This window comes from Triticum dicoccoides, chromosome 1B (assembly GCF_002162155.2).
Source record: "Triticum dicoccoides isolate Atlit2015 ecotype Zavitan chromosome 1B, WEW_v2.0, whole genome shotgun sequence".
NCBI lineage: Eukaryota > Viridiplantae > Streptophyta > Magnoliopsida > Poales > Poaceae > Triticum > Triticum dicoccoides.
This window is the reverse complement of record NC_041381.1, coordinates 574,851,162-574,867,561: the sequence shown is the minus strand read 5'-3', so window position 1 is coordinate 574,867,561 and position 16,400 is coordinate 574,851,162.

The window sequence follows — 16,400 nt, the reverse complement described above, 5'->3', positions numbered from 1 at the left end:
CCCAACTGTTTTGGGTGTCCTATGAAGATGCATTTATCCGCTTTGGGTTCGAGCTTAAAAAACTTTTCACATAAACTTCGTAGCCCAAACTCTTAAGAAACAACAGCTTAGGTTTCTCTAAACCATAGTTCACACGGTGTCATCTCAACGGAATTACGTGGTGCCCTATTAAAGTGAATGTGGTTGTCTCTAATGCCTAACCCATAAACGATAGTGGTAACTCGATAAGAGACATCATGGCATGCACCATATCCAATAGGGTGCAGTTATGACGTTCGGACACACCATCACACTATGGTGTTCTAGGCGGCATTAGTTGTGAAACAATTTCCACAATGTCTTAATTGTGTACCAAACACGTAACTCGGATATTCATCTCTATGATCATATCATAGGTATTTCATCCTCTTGTCACGAGGATCTTCAACTTCACTCTGAAATTACTTGAACCTTTCAACAATTCAGACATGTGTTTCATTAAGTAAATATACTTAGCATCTACTCAAATCATCTGTGAAGTAAGAACATAACGATATCCACTGCGTGCCTCAGCACTCATTGACTGCACACATCAAGATGTATTACTTCCAACAAGTTGCTTTCTTGTTCCATCTTATTGAAAACGAGGCTTTCAGTCATCTTGCCCATGTGGTATGATTTGCATGTCTCAAGTGATTCAAAATCAAGTGAGTTCAAATGATCCATCTGTATGGAGTTTCTTTATGCGTACATACCAATAGACATGGTTCGCATGTCTCAAAATTTTCAAAAATCGAGTGAGTCCAAAGATCCATCAACATGGAGCTTCTTCATGCGTTTTATACCAATATGACTCAAATGTCAGTGCCACAAGTAGGTGGTACTATCATTACTATCTTATATCTTTTGGCATGAACATGTGTATCATTACGATCGAGATTCAATAAACCATTCATTTTAGGTGCAAGACCATTGAAGGTATTATTCAAATAAACAGAGTAACCATTATTCTCGTTAAATGAATAACCGTATTGCGATAAACATAATCCAATCAAGTTTTTGCTCAACGCAAACACCAAATAACAATTATTTAGGTTTGACACCAATCTCGATGGTAGAGGGAGCGTGTGATGTTTGATCACATCAACCTTGGAAACACTTCCAACACTATCGTCACCTCGCCTTTAGCTAGTCTCCGTTTATTACGTAGCCCTTTTATTTCGAGTTACTAACACTTAGCAACCGAACCGGTATCTATTACCCTGGTGCAAATAGGAGTACTAGTAAAGTACACATTAATCAAATGTATATCCAATATACTTCTGTCGACCTTGCCAACCTTCTCATCTACCAAGTATCTAGGGTAGTTCTGCTTCAGTGACTGTTCCCCTCATTACAGAAGCACTTAGTCTCGGGTTTGGGTTCAGCCTTGGGTTTCTTCATTATAGCAGCAACTGATTTGTTGTTTCATGAAGTATCCTTTCTTGCCCTTGCCCTTCTGGAAACTAGTGGTTTCACTAACCATCAACAATTGATGCTCCTTCTTGATTTCTACTTTCACGGTGTCAAACATCGCGAATAGCTCAAGGATCATCATATCTATCCCTGATATGTTATAGTTCATCACGAAGCTCTAGTAGCTTGGTGGTAGTGACTTTGGAGAACCATCACTATCTCATCTGGAAGATTAACTCCCACTCGATTCAAGTGATTGTTGTACTCAGACAATATGAGCACAAGCTTAACGATTTAGCTTTTCTCCCTTAGTTTGTAGGCTAAGAAGCTCGTCGGAGGTCTTATACTTGTTGACGTGGGCACGAGCGTGAAATCCCAATTTCAGCCCTTGGAACATCTCATATGTTCCGCGACGTTTGTAAAACATCTTCAGCGCCTCAATTCTAAACCCTTTAACATTACTGAACTATCACGTAGTCATCAAAACGTGTATGTCAGATGTTCGCAACATCAACAGACGACGTTCGAGGTTCAGCACACCGAGTGGTGCATTAAGGACATAAGCCTTCTACGCAGCAATGAGGACAATCCTCAGTTTACGGACCCAGTCCGCATAATTGCTACTATCAACTTTCAACTAAATTTTCTCTAGGGACATATCTAAAACAGTAGAACTAAAACGCGAGCTACGACATAATTTGCAAAGACCTTTTGACTATGTTCAGGATAATAAAGTTCATCTAATAAACTCCCACTCAGATAGACATCCCTCTAGTCATCTAAGTGATACATGATCGGAGTCAACTAGGCCGTGTCCGATCATCACGTGAGACGGACTAGTCATCATCGGTGAACATCTTCATGTTGATCGTATCTACTATACGACTCATGTTCGACCTTTCGGTCTCTTGTGTTCCGAGGCCATGTCTGTACATGCTAGGCTCGTCAAGTCAACCTAAGTGTTTTGCATGTGTAAATCTGGCTTACACCCGTTGTATGTGAATGTTAGAATCTATCACACCCGATCATCACGTGGTGCTTCGAAACAATGAACTCGCAACGGTGCACAGTTAGGGGGAACACTTCCTTGAAATTTTAGTGAGGGATCATCTTATTTATGCTATCGTCGTTCTAAGCAAATAAGATGTAAACTTGATAAACATCACATGCAAATCATAAAGTGACATGATATGGCCATTATCATCTTGCGCCTTTGATCTCCATCTTTGAAGCGTGGCATGATCACCTTCATCACCGGCATGACACCATGATATCCATCATCGTGTCTCCATGAAGTTGTCTTGCCAACTATTACTTCTACTACTACGGCTAATGGTTAGCAATAAAGTAAAGTAACTACATGGCGTTGTTCAATGACACGCAGGTCATACAATAAATTAAGACAACTCCTATGGCTCCTGCCGGTTGTCATACTCATCGACATGCAAGTCGTGATTCCTATTACAAGAACATGATCAATCTCATACATCACATATATCATTCATCACATCCTTTTGGCCATATCACATCACACAACATATGCTGCAAAAACAAGTTAGACGTCCTCTAATTGTTGTTGCAAGTTTTTACGTGGCTGCTATAGGTTTCTAGCAAGAACGTTTCTTACCTACGCCAAAACCACAACGTGATATGCCAATTTATATTTACCCTTCATAAGGACCCTTTTCATCGAATCTGATCCGATTAAAGTGGGAGAGACTGGCACCCGCTAGCCACCTTATGCAACAAGTGCATGTCAGTCGGTGGAACCTGTCTCACGTAAGTGTATGTGTAAGGTCGGTCCGGGCCGCTTCATCCCACAATACCGCCGAAACAAGATAGGACTAGTAACAGTAAGCAAATTGAACAAACCAATGCCCACAACTACTTGTGTTCTACTCGTGCATAGAATCTACACAATAGACCTAGCTCATGATGCCACTGTTGGGGAACGTAGCAGAAATTCAAAATTTTCTACGCATCACCAAGATCAATCTATGGAGATTCTAGCAACAAGAGAAAGAGGGAGTGCATCTTCATACCCCTGAAGATCGCTAAGCAGAAGTGTTACAAGAATGCGGTTGATGGAGTCGTACTCGCGGTGATTCAAATTGCGGAAGATCCGATCTAGTGCCAAACGGATGACGCCTCCGCGTTCAACACACGTACAGCCCGGGGATGTCTCCTCCTTCTTGATCCAGCAAGGGGAGAGGAGAAGATGAGGGAGAACTCCGACAACACGACGACATGGTGATGCTGGAGCTCGTGGTTCTCCAGCAGGTCTTCGCCAAGCACTACGGAGGAGGAGGAGGTGTTGGAGGAGGGAGAGGGCTGCGCCAGGGGAAGGGTTGCAGCTGCCCTCTCTCTCCCTCACTATATATAGGGGGAAGGGGGGAGGTGGAGGCGCCCTAGGGTTTCCCTAGGGGAGGGGCGGCGGCCACAGGGGAAACCCTAGATGGGTTTGGGCGCCCACACCCCTAGGAAACTTGCCCCCCAAGCCGGGAGGGGCTGCTGCCCTAGGGGAGTCGCCCCCACCTCTCCAAGGTACGTGAGATTTTTTGGAGGCAAAGTTACATGAGATGGGGTGGGAGGGGCGCTCAGCCCCTTAGTGGGCTGATTTTCCCCCTCCCCTTGGCCCATAAGGCCCCCAAATGCTTGCCGGGGCCTCCGAAACCCCTGTTGGACACGCTGGTCATCACCTGGTACCCCCGGAACAATTCCGGACTCCAATACTTTTTGTCCAATATACCAATCTTAACCTTCAGACCATTTCGGAGCTCCTCGTCACGTCCGAGATCTCATCCGGGACTCCGAACAACCTTCGGTAACCACATACTATTCCCATTACAACTCTAGCGCCACCGAACCTTAAGTGTGTAGACTCTACGGGTTCGGGGACCATGCAGACATGACCGAGATACCTCTTCGGCCAATAACCAATAGCGGGATCTAGATACCCATATTGGCTCCTACATATTCCATGATGATCTCATCGGATGAACCATGATGTCGGGGATTCAATCAATCCCGTATGCAATTCCCTTTGTCAATCGGTATGTTACTTGCCCGAGATTCGATCGTCGGTATCCCAATACCTCGTTCAATCTCGTTACCGGCAAGTCACTTTACACGTTCCGTAATGCATGATCCCGTGACTAACTACTTAGTCACATTGGGCTCATTATGATGATGCATCATCGAGTGGGCCCAGAGATACCTCTCCGTCATACGGAGTGACAAATCCCAGTCTCGATTCGTGCCAACCCAACAGACACTTTCGAAGATACCTGTAGTGCACCTTTATAGCCACCCAGTTATGTTGTGACGTTTGGTACACCCAAAGCATTCCTACGGTATCCGGGAGTTGCACAATATCATGGTCTAAGGAAATGATAATTGACATTAGAAAAGCTCTTAGCAAACGAACTACACGATCTTGTGCTATGCTTAGGATTGGGTCTTGTCCATCACATCATTCTCCTAATGATGTGATCCCGTTATCAATGACATCTAATGTCCATGGTCAGGAAACCATAACCATCTATTGATCAACGAGCTAGTCAACTAGAGGCTCACTTTGGACATGTTGTGGTCTATGTATTCACACATGTATTATGCTTTCCAGTTAATACAATTATAGCATGAACAATAGACAATTATCATGAACAAGGAAATACAATAATAACCATTTTATTATTGCCTCTAGGGCATATTTCCAACAGTCTCCCACTTGCACTAGAGTCAATAATCTAGTTCACATCACTATGTGATTGTAATGAATCCAACACCCATGGGGTTTGATCATATCTCGCTTGTGAGAGAGGTTATTAGTCAATGGGTCTGAACCTTTCAGATCCGTGTGTGCTTTACAAATCTATATGTCATCTTCCTGATGCAGCTACCACGCGCTACTTGGAGCTATTCCAAAAAAAACTGCTCTACTATACGAATCCAGTTTACTGCTCAGAGTCATCCGGATTAGTGTTAAAGTTTGCATCGAAGTAACCCTTTACGACGAACTCTTTTACCACCTCCATAATCGAGAAAGTTCCTTAGTCCACTAGTTACTAAGGATAAGTTTGACTGCTATCATGTGATCCATTCCTGGATCACTCTTGTACCCCTTGATTGACTCATGGCAAGGCACACTTCAGGTGCGGTACACATCATAGCATATTGTAGAGTCTACGTCTAAAGCATAGGGGACGACCTTCGTCCTTTCTCTCTCTTCTGTCGTGGTTAGGTCTTGAGTCTTACTCAATACTCACATCTTATAACACAGCCAAGAACTCCTTCTTTGCTGATCTATTTTGAACTCCTTCGAAATCTTGTCATGGTATGTGTTCATTTGAAAGTACTATTAAGCGTTTTGATCTATCCTTGCTCAATGTTCAAGTAGCTTAATCCAGGTTTCCATTGAAAAACATTTTTCAAATAACCCTATATGCTTTCCAGAAATTCTACATCATTTCCGATCAACAATATGTCAACAACATATACTCATCAGAAATTCTATAGTGCTCCCACTCACTTCTATGGAAATACAAGTTTTTCATAAACTTTGTATAAACCCAAAATCTTTGATCATCTCATCAAAGCATATATTCCAACACCGAGATGCTTACTCCAGTCCTTGGAAGGATTGCTAGAGCTTTGCATACTAGTTAGCATATTTTAGGATTGACAAAACCTTCTGGTTGTATCACATACAACCTTTCCTCAAGAAAATCGTCGAGGAAACAATGTTTTGACATCCTATCTGCAAGATTTCGTAAATAATGCAGTAACTGCTGATATAATTCCAATAGACTCTTCGCATCACTACGAGTGGGAAAATCTCATCGTAGTCAACTCCTTGAACTTGTCGGAAAAACATCTTAGAGACAAGTCGAGCTTTCTTAATGGTGACACTTACCATCATTGTCTGTCTTCCTTTTAAAATCCATCTGTACCCAACAGCCTTACGACCATTAATAGTTTTTCCAAAGTCTACACTTTGTTTTCATACATGGATCCACTCTCAGATTTTGTGGCCTCGAGCCATTTGTTGAAATCCGGGCCCACCATTGCTTCTTCATAGCTCGTAGGTTCATTGTTGTCTAGCAACATGACTTCCAAGACAGAATTACCGTACCACTCTGAAGTAGTACACATCCTTGTCGACCTACGCGGTTTGGTAGTGACTTGATCCGAAGTTTCATGATCACTATCATCAGCTTCTACTTCAATTGGTGTATGCGCCACAGGAACAACTTCATGTGCTCTCCTACACACTAGTTGAAGTGACAGTTCAATAACCTTAGCAAGTCTCCACCATCCTCCCACTCAATTCTTTCGAGAGAAACTATTCCTCGAGAAAGGACATGTTTCTAGAAACAATCATTTTTGCTTCCGGATCTGAATTAGGAGGTATACCCAAATGTTTTGGGTGTCCTATGAAGATGCATTTATCCGCTTTGGGTTCGAGCTTAAAAAACTTTCCACATAAACTTCATAGCCCAAACTCTTAAGAAACAACAGCTTAGGTTTCTCTAAACCATAGTTCACACGGTGTCATCTCAACGGAATTACGTGGTGCCCTATTAAAGTGAATGTGGTTGTCTCTAATGCCTAACCCATAAACGATAGTGGTAACTCGATAAGAGACATCATGGCATGCACCATATCCAATAGGGTGCAGTTATGACGTTCGGACACACCATCACACTATGGTGTTCTAGGCGGCATTAGTTGTGAAACAATTTCCACAATGTCTTAATTGTGTACCAAACACGTAACTCGGATATTCATCTCTATGATCATATCATAGGTATTTCATCCTCTTGTCACGAGGATCTTCAACTTCACTCTGAAATTACTTGAACCTTTCAACAATTCAGACATGTGTTTCATCAAGTAAATATACTTAGCATCTACTCAAATCATCTGTGAAGTAAGAACATAACGATATCCACTGCGTGCCTCAGCACTCATTGACTGCACACATCAAGATGTATTACTTCCAACAAGTTGCTTTCTTGTTCCATCTTATTGAAAACGAGGCTTTCAGTCATCTTGCCCATGTGGTATGATTTGCATGTCTCAAGTGATTCAAAATCAAGTGAGTTCAAATGATCCATCTGTATGGAGTTTCTTTATGCGTACATACCAATAGACATGGTTCGCATGTCTCAAAATTTTCAAAAATCGAGTGAGTCCAAAGATCCATCAACATGGAGCTTCTTCATGCGTTTTATACCAATATGACTCAAATGTCAGTGCCACAAGTAGGTGGTACTATCATTACTATCTTATATCTTTTGGCATGAACATGTGTATCATTACGATCGAGATTCAATAAACCATTCATTTTAGGTGCAAGACCATTGAAGGTATTATTCAAATAAACAGAGTAACCATTATTCTCGTTAAATGAATAACCGTATTGCGATAAACATAATCCAATCAAGTTTATGCTCAACGCAAACACCAAATAACAATTATTTAGGTTTGACACCAATCTCGATGGTAGAGGGAGCGTGTGATGTTTGATCACATCAACCTTGGAAACACTTCCAACACTATCGTCACCTCGCCTTTAGCTAGTCTCCGTTTATTACGTAGCCCTTTTATTTCGAGTTACTAACACTTAGCAACCGAACCGGTATCTATTACCCTGGTGCAAATAGGAGTACTAGTAAAGTACACATTAATCAAATGTATATCCAATATACTTCTGTCGACCTTGCCAACCTTCTCATCTACCAAGTATCTAGGGTAGTTCTGCTTCAGTGACTGTTCCCCTCATTACAGAAGCACTTAGTCTCGGGTTTGGGTTCAGCCTTGGGTTTCTTCATTATAGCAGCAACTGATTTGTTGTTTCATGAAGTATCCTTTCTTGCCCTTGCCCTTCTGGAAACTAGTGGTTTCACTAACCATCAACAATTGATGCTCCTTCTTGATTTCTACTTTCACGGTGTCAAACATCGCGAATAGCTCAAGGATCATCATATCTATCCCTGATATGTTATAGTTCATCACGAAGCTCTAGTAGCTTGGTGGTAGTGACTTTGGAGAACCATCACTATCTCATCTGGAAGATTAACTCCCACTCGATTCAAGTGATTGTTGTACTCAGACAATCTAAGCACAAGCTTAATGATTGAGCTTTTCTCCCTTAGTTTGTAGGCTAAGAAGCTCGTCGGAGGTCTTATACCTGTTGACGTGGGCACGAGCCTGAAATCCCAATTTCAGCCCTTGGAACATCTCATATGTTCCGCGACGTTTCTAAAACGTCTTCAGCGCCTCAATTCTAAACCCTTTAACATTACTGAACTATCACGTAGTCATCAAAACGTGTATGTGAGATGTTCGCAACGTCAACAGACGACGTTCGAGGTTCAGCACACCGAGTGGTGCATTAAGGACATAAGCCTTCTACGCAGCAATGAGGACAATCCTCAGTTTACGGACCCAGTCCGCATAATTGCTACTATCAACTCTCAACTAAATTTTCTCTAGGAACATATCTAAAACAGTAGAACTAAAACGCGAGCTACGACATAATTTGCAAAGACCTTTTGACTATGTTCAGGATAATTAAGTTCATCTAATAAACTCCCACTCAGATAGACATCCCTCTAGTCATCTAAGTGATACATGATCAGAGTCAACTAGGCCGTGTCCGATCATCACGTGAGACGGACTAGTCATCATCGGTGAACATCTTCATGTTGATCGTATCTACTATACGACTCATGTTCGACCTTTCGGTCTCTTGTGTTCCGAGGCCATGTCTGTACATGCTAGGCTCGTCAAGTCAACTTAAGTGTTTTGCATGTGTAAATCTGGCTTACACCCGTTGTATGTGAATGTTAGAATCTATCACACCCGATCATCACGTGGTGCTTTGAAACAACGAACTTTCACAATGGTGCATAGTTAGGGGGAACACTTTCTTAAAATTTTAGTGAGGGATCATCTTATTTATGCTACCGTAGTTCTAAGCAAATAAGATGTAAACTTGATAAACATCACATGCAAATCATAAAGTGACATGATATGGCCATTATCATCTTGCGACTTTGATCTCCATCTTTGAAGCGTGGCATGATCACCTTCATCACCGGCAAGACACCATGATATCCATCATCGTGTCTTCATGAAGTTGTCTCGCCAACTATTACTTCTACTACTATGGCTAATGGTTAGCAATAAAGTAAAGTAATTACATGGCATTGTTCAATGACACGCAGGTCATACAATAAATTAAGACAACTCCTATGGCTCCTGCCGGTTGTCATACTCACTGACATGCAAGTCGTGATTGCTATTACAAGAACATGATCAATCTCATACATCACATATATCATTCATCACATCCTTTTGGCCATATCACATCTAGGACATATGCTATAAAAACAAGTTAGACGTCCTCTAATTGTTGTTGCAAGTTTTTACGTGGCTGCTATAGGTTTCTAGCAAGAACGTTTCTTACCTACGCCAAAACCACAACGTGATATGCCAGTTTATATTTACCCTTCATAAGGACCCTTTTCATCGAATCTGATCTGACTAAAGTGGGAGAGACTGGCACCCGCTAGCCACCTTATGCAACAAGTGCATGTCAGTCGGTGGAACCTGTCTCACGTAAGTGTATGTGTAAGGTCGGTCCGGGCCGCTTCATCCCACAATACCGCCGAAACAAGATAGGACTAGTAATGGTAAGCAAATTGAACAAACCAATGCCCACAACTACTTGTGTTCTACTCGTGCATAGAATCTACACAATAGACCTAGCTCATGATGCCACTGTTGGGGAACGTAGCAGAAATTCAAAATTTTCTACGCATCACCAAGATCAATCTATGGAGATTCTAGCAACAAGAGAAAGAGGGAGTGCATCTTCATACCCTTGAAGATCGCTAAGCAGAAGTGTTACAAGAATGCGGTTGATGGAGTCGTACTCGCGGCGATTCAAATCGCGGAAGATCCAATCTAGTGCCAAACGGACGACGCCTCCGCATTCAACACACGTACAGCCCGGGGATGTCTCCTCCTTCTTGATCCAGCAAGGGGAGAGGAGAAGTTGAGGGAGAACTCCGACAGCACGACGACATGGTGATGGTGGAGCTCGTGGTTCTCCAGCAGGTCTTCGCCAAGCACTACAGAGGAGGAGGAGGTGTTGGAGGAGGGAGAGGGCTGCGCCAGAGGAAGGGTTGCGGCTACCCTCTCTCTCCCTCACTATATATAGGGGGAAGGGGGGAGGTGGAGGCGCCCTAGGGTTTCCCTAGGGGAGGGGCGGCAGCCACAGGGGAAACCCTAGATGGGTTTGGGCGCCCACACCCCTAGGAAACTTGCCCCCCCAAGCCGGGAGGGGCTGCTGCCCTAGGGGAGTCACCCCCACCTCTCCAAGTTACGTGAGATTTTTTTTGAGGCAAAGTTACGTGAGATGGGGTGGGAGGGGCGCTCAGCCCCTTAGTGGGCTGATGTGCCCCCTCCCCTTGGCCCATAAGGCCCCCAAATGCTTGCCGGGGCCTCCGAAACCCCTGTCGGACACGCTGGTCATCACCTGGTACCCCCGGAACAATTCCGGACTCCAATACTTTTCGTCCAATATACCGATCTTCACCTTCGGACCATTTCGGAACTCCTCGTCACGTCCGAGATCTCATCCGGAACTCCGAACAACCTTTGGTAACCACATACTATTCCCATTACAACTCTAGCGTCACCGAACCTTAAGTGTGTAGACCCTACGGGTTCGGGAACCATGCAGACATGACCGAGACACCTCTTCGGCCAATAACCAATAGCGGGATCTGGATACCCATATTGGCTCCCCTATGTACCACGATGATCTCATCGGATGAACCACGATGTCGGGGATTCAATCAATCCCGTATGCGATTCCCTTTGTCAATCGGTATGTTACTTGCCCGAGATTCGATCATCGGTATCCCAATACCTTGTTCAATCTCGTTACCGGCAAGTCACTTTACACGTTCCATAATGCATGATCCTGTGACTAACTACTTAGTCACATTGAGCTCATTATGATGATGCATCACCGAGTGGGCCCAGAGATACCTCTCCGTCATACGGAGTGATAAATCCCAATCTCGATTCATGCCAGCCCAACAGACACTTTCGGAGATACCTATAGTGCACCTTTATAGCCACCCAGTTACGTTGTGACGTTTGGTACACCCAAAGCATTCCTTCGGTATTCGGGAGTTGCACAATCTCATGGTCTAAGGAAATGATACTTGACATTAGAAAAGCTCTTAGCAAACGAACTACACGATCTTGTGCTATGCTTAGGATTGGGTCTTGTCCATCACATCATTCTCCTAATGATGTGATCCCGTTATCAATGACATCTAATGTCCATGGTCAGGAAACCATAACCATCTATTGATTAACGAGCTAGTCTACTAGGGGCTCACTAGGGACATCTTGTGGTCTATGTATTCACACATGTATTACGGTTTCCAGTTAATACAATTATAGCATGAACAATAGACAATTATCATGAACAAGGAAATACAATAATAACCATTTTATTATTGCCTCTAGGGCATATTTCCAACACGGCCGCCACTCTCTGTCCCCACCAAGAAGACTCCTTGGATCCCTTGTTAGATCTCGTCCAAGGGTCAACACCCATACCCGCCTCGGCCTTAGACCCGGGGCGGTTCTCATTGTCCGAAGACGGGAGCGTAAGCCCTGCTAGACTTCTTCCCTTTGTGGAACTCCCGACCAAAGACCCAGATGCAATCTTAGACTTGGCGCTGGGCAACCATCCCGAATTGCCGAGGTCTGCACTCCATGGGCCCGATCAGGTGTCCCATGCCGAACTCAGCACAACAAATCCAGTCCCACTTCCGCTCTTAGATGAAGCATTGGGTTTGATGCAGTCTCTCGCCATCACGGAGGCCTTACCTCTGAATTGTACCTAGCTTGGGCCGGGGGATGAGAGTGGGGAATTTTACGCCCCACCCACCACCCACTTCATAGCCACTTTTGAAGACTTAACCAACATGCTAGACTACGTGTCCGAATACAGTGGCGACATAGACGATGATGCTGACGCCGAACCAAGCCAAGTCCCACCCGTCACGGGGCGTTGGACGACCACCTCAACCTATGATGTGTACATGGTGGACACTCCGGATAAAAAGAACGACGAGGATAATCCGAGCCCCGATGAGGACAAACCCGTCGATAAACCACCAAAGCGCCGATGTCAGCGGCGCCACTCACAATCGCGTCTGGTGAAGGACAGTAACACCGACACCGGAGATAATGGGACTCCGGATGATGCCGAAGACCCCGAATACCCCGTCGAGCCCACACCCGAACAGGACGAAAGGGAAGAGGGTGAAATATAGTCCCGGACACACCGATCACGAAGATTCGAAGGATAGCAACTATATGCCTGAATCCAAAGAGGAGGTCAGCCTCGGCGACAAAGATTTTATCATCCCAGAGGAACCCCTCAATCAGGAATGCTTCAAGCGACAACTTATTGCTACAGCCTGGAGCCTGAAAAAGAAGCTGCAACAGCTAAAAGCCGAACAAGATACGCTTAATGAAAGGTGGACTAAGGTCCTGGCCACTGAGGAATACGGCCATGAGCGACCTGTTAAAAGTTACCCTAAGCGTAAGTTGCTGCCGTAGTTTGATGACGAAACCCTTGAGCCAATACCATCAAAATACAATCAGGCCGACCAACCAGACCGACCACCATGTGGACGGGATAAAACGGCATATCAGGCCGAACACCAACCCGCACCTCCTCGCCGAAGAGGCAGGGAGACAACAGCTTCGGGATACACATTTTACTTACAACGTGACCTAGCCAATAAAGCTGGTCAGACTAGATCAATCTACCGATCAAGGGTCCATGCCTTGGCACGAGATAACGGCTATGAAGCCCGGCGTGACGACTATTACTATAATCGGGATCAGAACCGAACTCAGATGTCAGCATATCTCCGCCGTGAAATTGCACGATATAGAGGGGCCACACACCCCTTATGCTTCACCAATGAGGTCATGGAACACCAATTTCTAGAAGGGTTTAACCCGTAAATATCGAACAGTACGATGGAAAGACGGATCCGGCCGTCTGGATTGAAGATTTCCTTCTCCACATCCACCTGGCTCGAGGATATGACCTTCACGCCATCAAATATCTTCCTCTAAAGCTGAAAGGACCAGCACGGCACTGGCTGAACAGCCTCCCAGAAAACTCCATTGGAACTTGGGAAGACTTGGAAGATGCTTTTCCGGCCAACTTTCAGGGCACTTATGTCCGACCACCAGATGCTCATGACTTGAGTCACATAATCCACCAGCTAGGCGAATCAGCCCACAAGCTTTGGAATCAGTTCTTAACTAAAAAGAACCAGATCGTAGACTGTCCGGACGCCGAAGACTTAGCGGCCTTTAAACACAGCGTCCGTGACGAATGGATCGCCCGACACCTTGGGCAGGAAAGGTCGAAGACCATGGCAGCCTGAACGGCACTCATGACCCGCTTCTGCAAAGACAGCTGGTTGTCTCATAGAAGCAACAGCTCGGGTGACCCCGGCACCTCTGAGGTGCGGGACGGCAATGGTAAACCTTGCCACAATAAAAACAAACATCAGAACAACAACGACGACACAGACGATACGACAGTTAATGCCGGATTCAGCGGTCCTAAGTCTGGTCAGCGGAAGAAGCCTTTCAAAGGCAACAAGGACGGGCCATCCAGCTTGGATAAAATCCTCGAGAGGCCCTATCAGATTCATGGTACGCACGATAAGCATGCGAACCACACCAACAGGATTTGTTGGATTTTCAAACAGGCTGGTAAAATAAATACCGAACACAAGGGAAAAGGGCCTCCAAGCGAAGACGATGACGAGCCCCGTCAGCCGAACAACGGGGGTCAGAAGCAGTTTCCCCCCGAAGTGAAGGCAGTGAACATGATATATGCCACTCATATCCCCAAAAGGGAGCGCAAACATGCACTACGGGACGTCTATGCCGTAGAACCTGTCGCCCCCAAGTTTAACCCATGGTCAGCCTGTCTGATCACCTTTGATCGCAGGGACCATCCAACCAGTATCCGTCACGGGGATTCGGCCGCCCTGGTTCTTGATCCAATTATTGACGGATACCATCTCACTAGAGTCCTTATGGACGGAGGAGGTAGTCTCCACTTGATTTATCAAGATACTGTCCGTAAGATGGGGATCGAGCCATCACAAATCAAGCCCAGTAACACTACCTTTAAAGGTGTGATACCAGGAGTGGAGGCCGGTTGTACGGGATCAATTACACTAGAGGTAGTATCCGGCTCCCTAGATAACTTTCGCAGCGAGGAACTAATCTTCAACATTGCCCCTTTCTGCAGTGTCTACCATGCACTGCTCGGACGAACTACTTTTGCCCGCTTCAATGCAGTCCCGCACTATGCTTACTTGAAGCTTAAAATGCCTGGACCTCGTGGCGTTATTACAGTCAATGGTAATATGGAACGCTCCCTCTGTACTGAAGAGCACACCAAGGCCCTTGCAGCCGAAGTATATGGCGACCTTATCAAGCCAAATAGTTCACCATCCAATAAAGCCAACGACATGTCCAAACGAGTCCGGTCCATGATTAATAGCGATAAATCAACGGATCCGGACCTTGATTAGCAGTTCAGCCTCCGCCGATCGCCCTACTAGATTGCGGCTTGTGTACCGCGCGTACATAATTACACAATAAAAATACCTTGGGTGGCACTGGAGGCACACTGCAGAAGAGGTCCATTGTATGGCTTGACCCTACCTGGACCGCATATATCTTTTTCTCTTACTACAGGTTGATCAAGAACCCTACTTGCTAGATGGTTGTTGCAGGAGATCCTCTTAAAGATAGTGTTTCCCAACCATCAAACACTCCTCTCAAAGGAATTATTACTAAGGAGAAAAGGCGCAGACGTGCGACAGGGCATCACTGGAATTTTCTTTTTTTTCAAACTATGATCTTTAGGCCCTGTGTTAGACTTTCCCTTGTGTAAAACCTTTTCTTTTTTGGGGGGCATGTAATATGACCTTAATATTGAACGGCACTGTCTGTCGTTGGCGTATTAATAAAGATATAAAGGAAGCAGATGATTATCACCTTAATGGTTGGGTCCTGTTATTACCTTGTCATCTGTGTTTCCCCCTTACGCTCGATTGACATACATGGATAGACACGGCCTTCAAACAGGGGCTGTATTCGGCCCCGCAAAATTATTAAGTCCGAACACCTATAGGGAACTCATCGGCGTCCCGGATATGGCATTATATGCATTGTCTCCGAATCATGTCTTTGGTCTATAGTTGGGTTGCCCGGCTCATGTATTTGCCACCTTACGTTCCGCAAGTTCGGCTAAGGTATTAAAGGGAGAACTACTACGATTGTACTTCTGGTTTGTCTGGTTAAGTACCTCAGTAGAGAAAGCCAAAAACTGACTATCATGATGAGCGAGAGCGGGTCAGCGATCTAGTGAATTAGTGTTATACTATGAATCGTTCGCGATTTATGCCGTGTTATACGAGGGGTTGGGTTTTTGACCAGCCGTGTTGCAAAGGCACCGCACTCCGGATTGCCGATCATGCAACGAGGGGCTAGTACTTAGCGCCGCCAATGGACTCTTATGGCTAAGTGAAAGTACTAAAGCCGCATAGTCTGATTTCCTAGTTCACTCCGCAAAACGCCTCCTACATCAGACCAATATGTTGGATTAAGTGCTGTCATGCGTTCCTGAACACCCCTGTAATATTTACATGGGGGCTAAAGCCGACGACTGGTAAACTTTCAGACATATAAACGTCCAAATAGGAGGATAAACTAATCATAAAAGGCATAACCATTTTTTACATCATGTCATTACATGACTCTTACAAACCAGACACAACTACTCAAATATGATGTCCTTGGAGCACTGGCCCTCTACAACA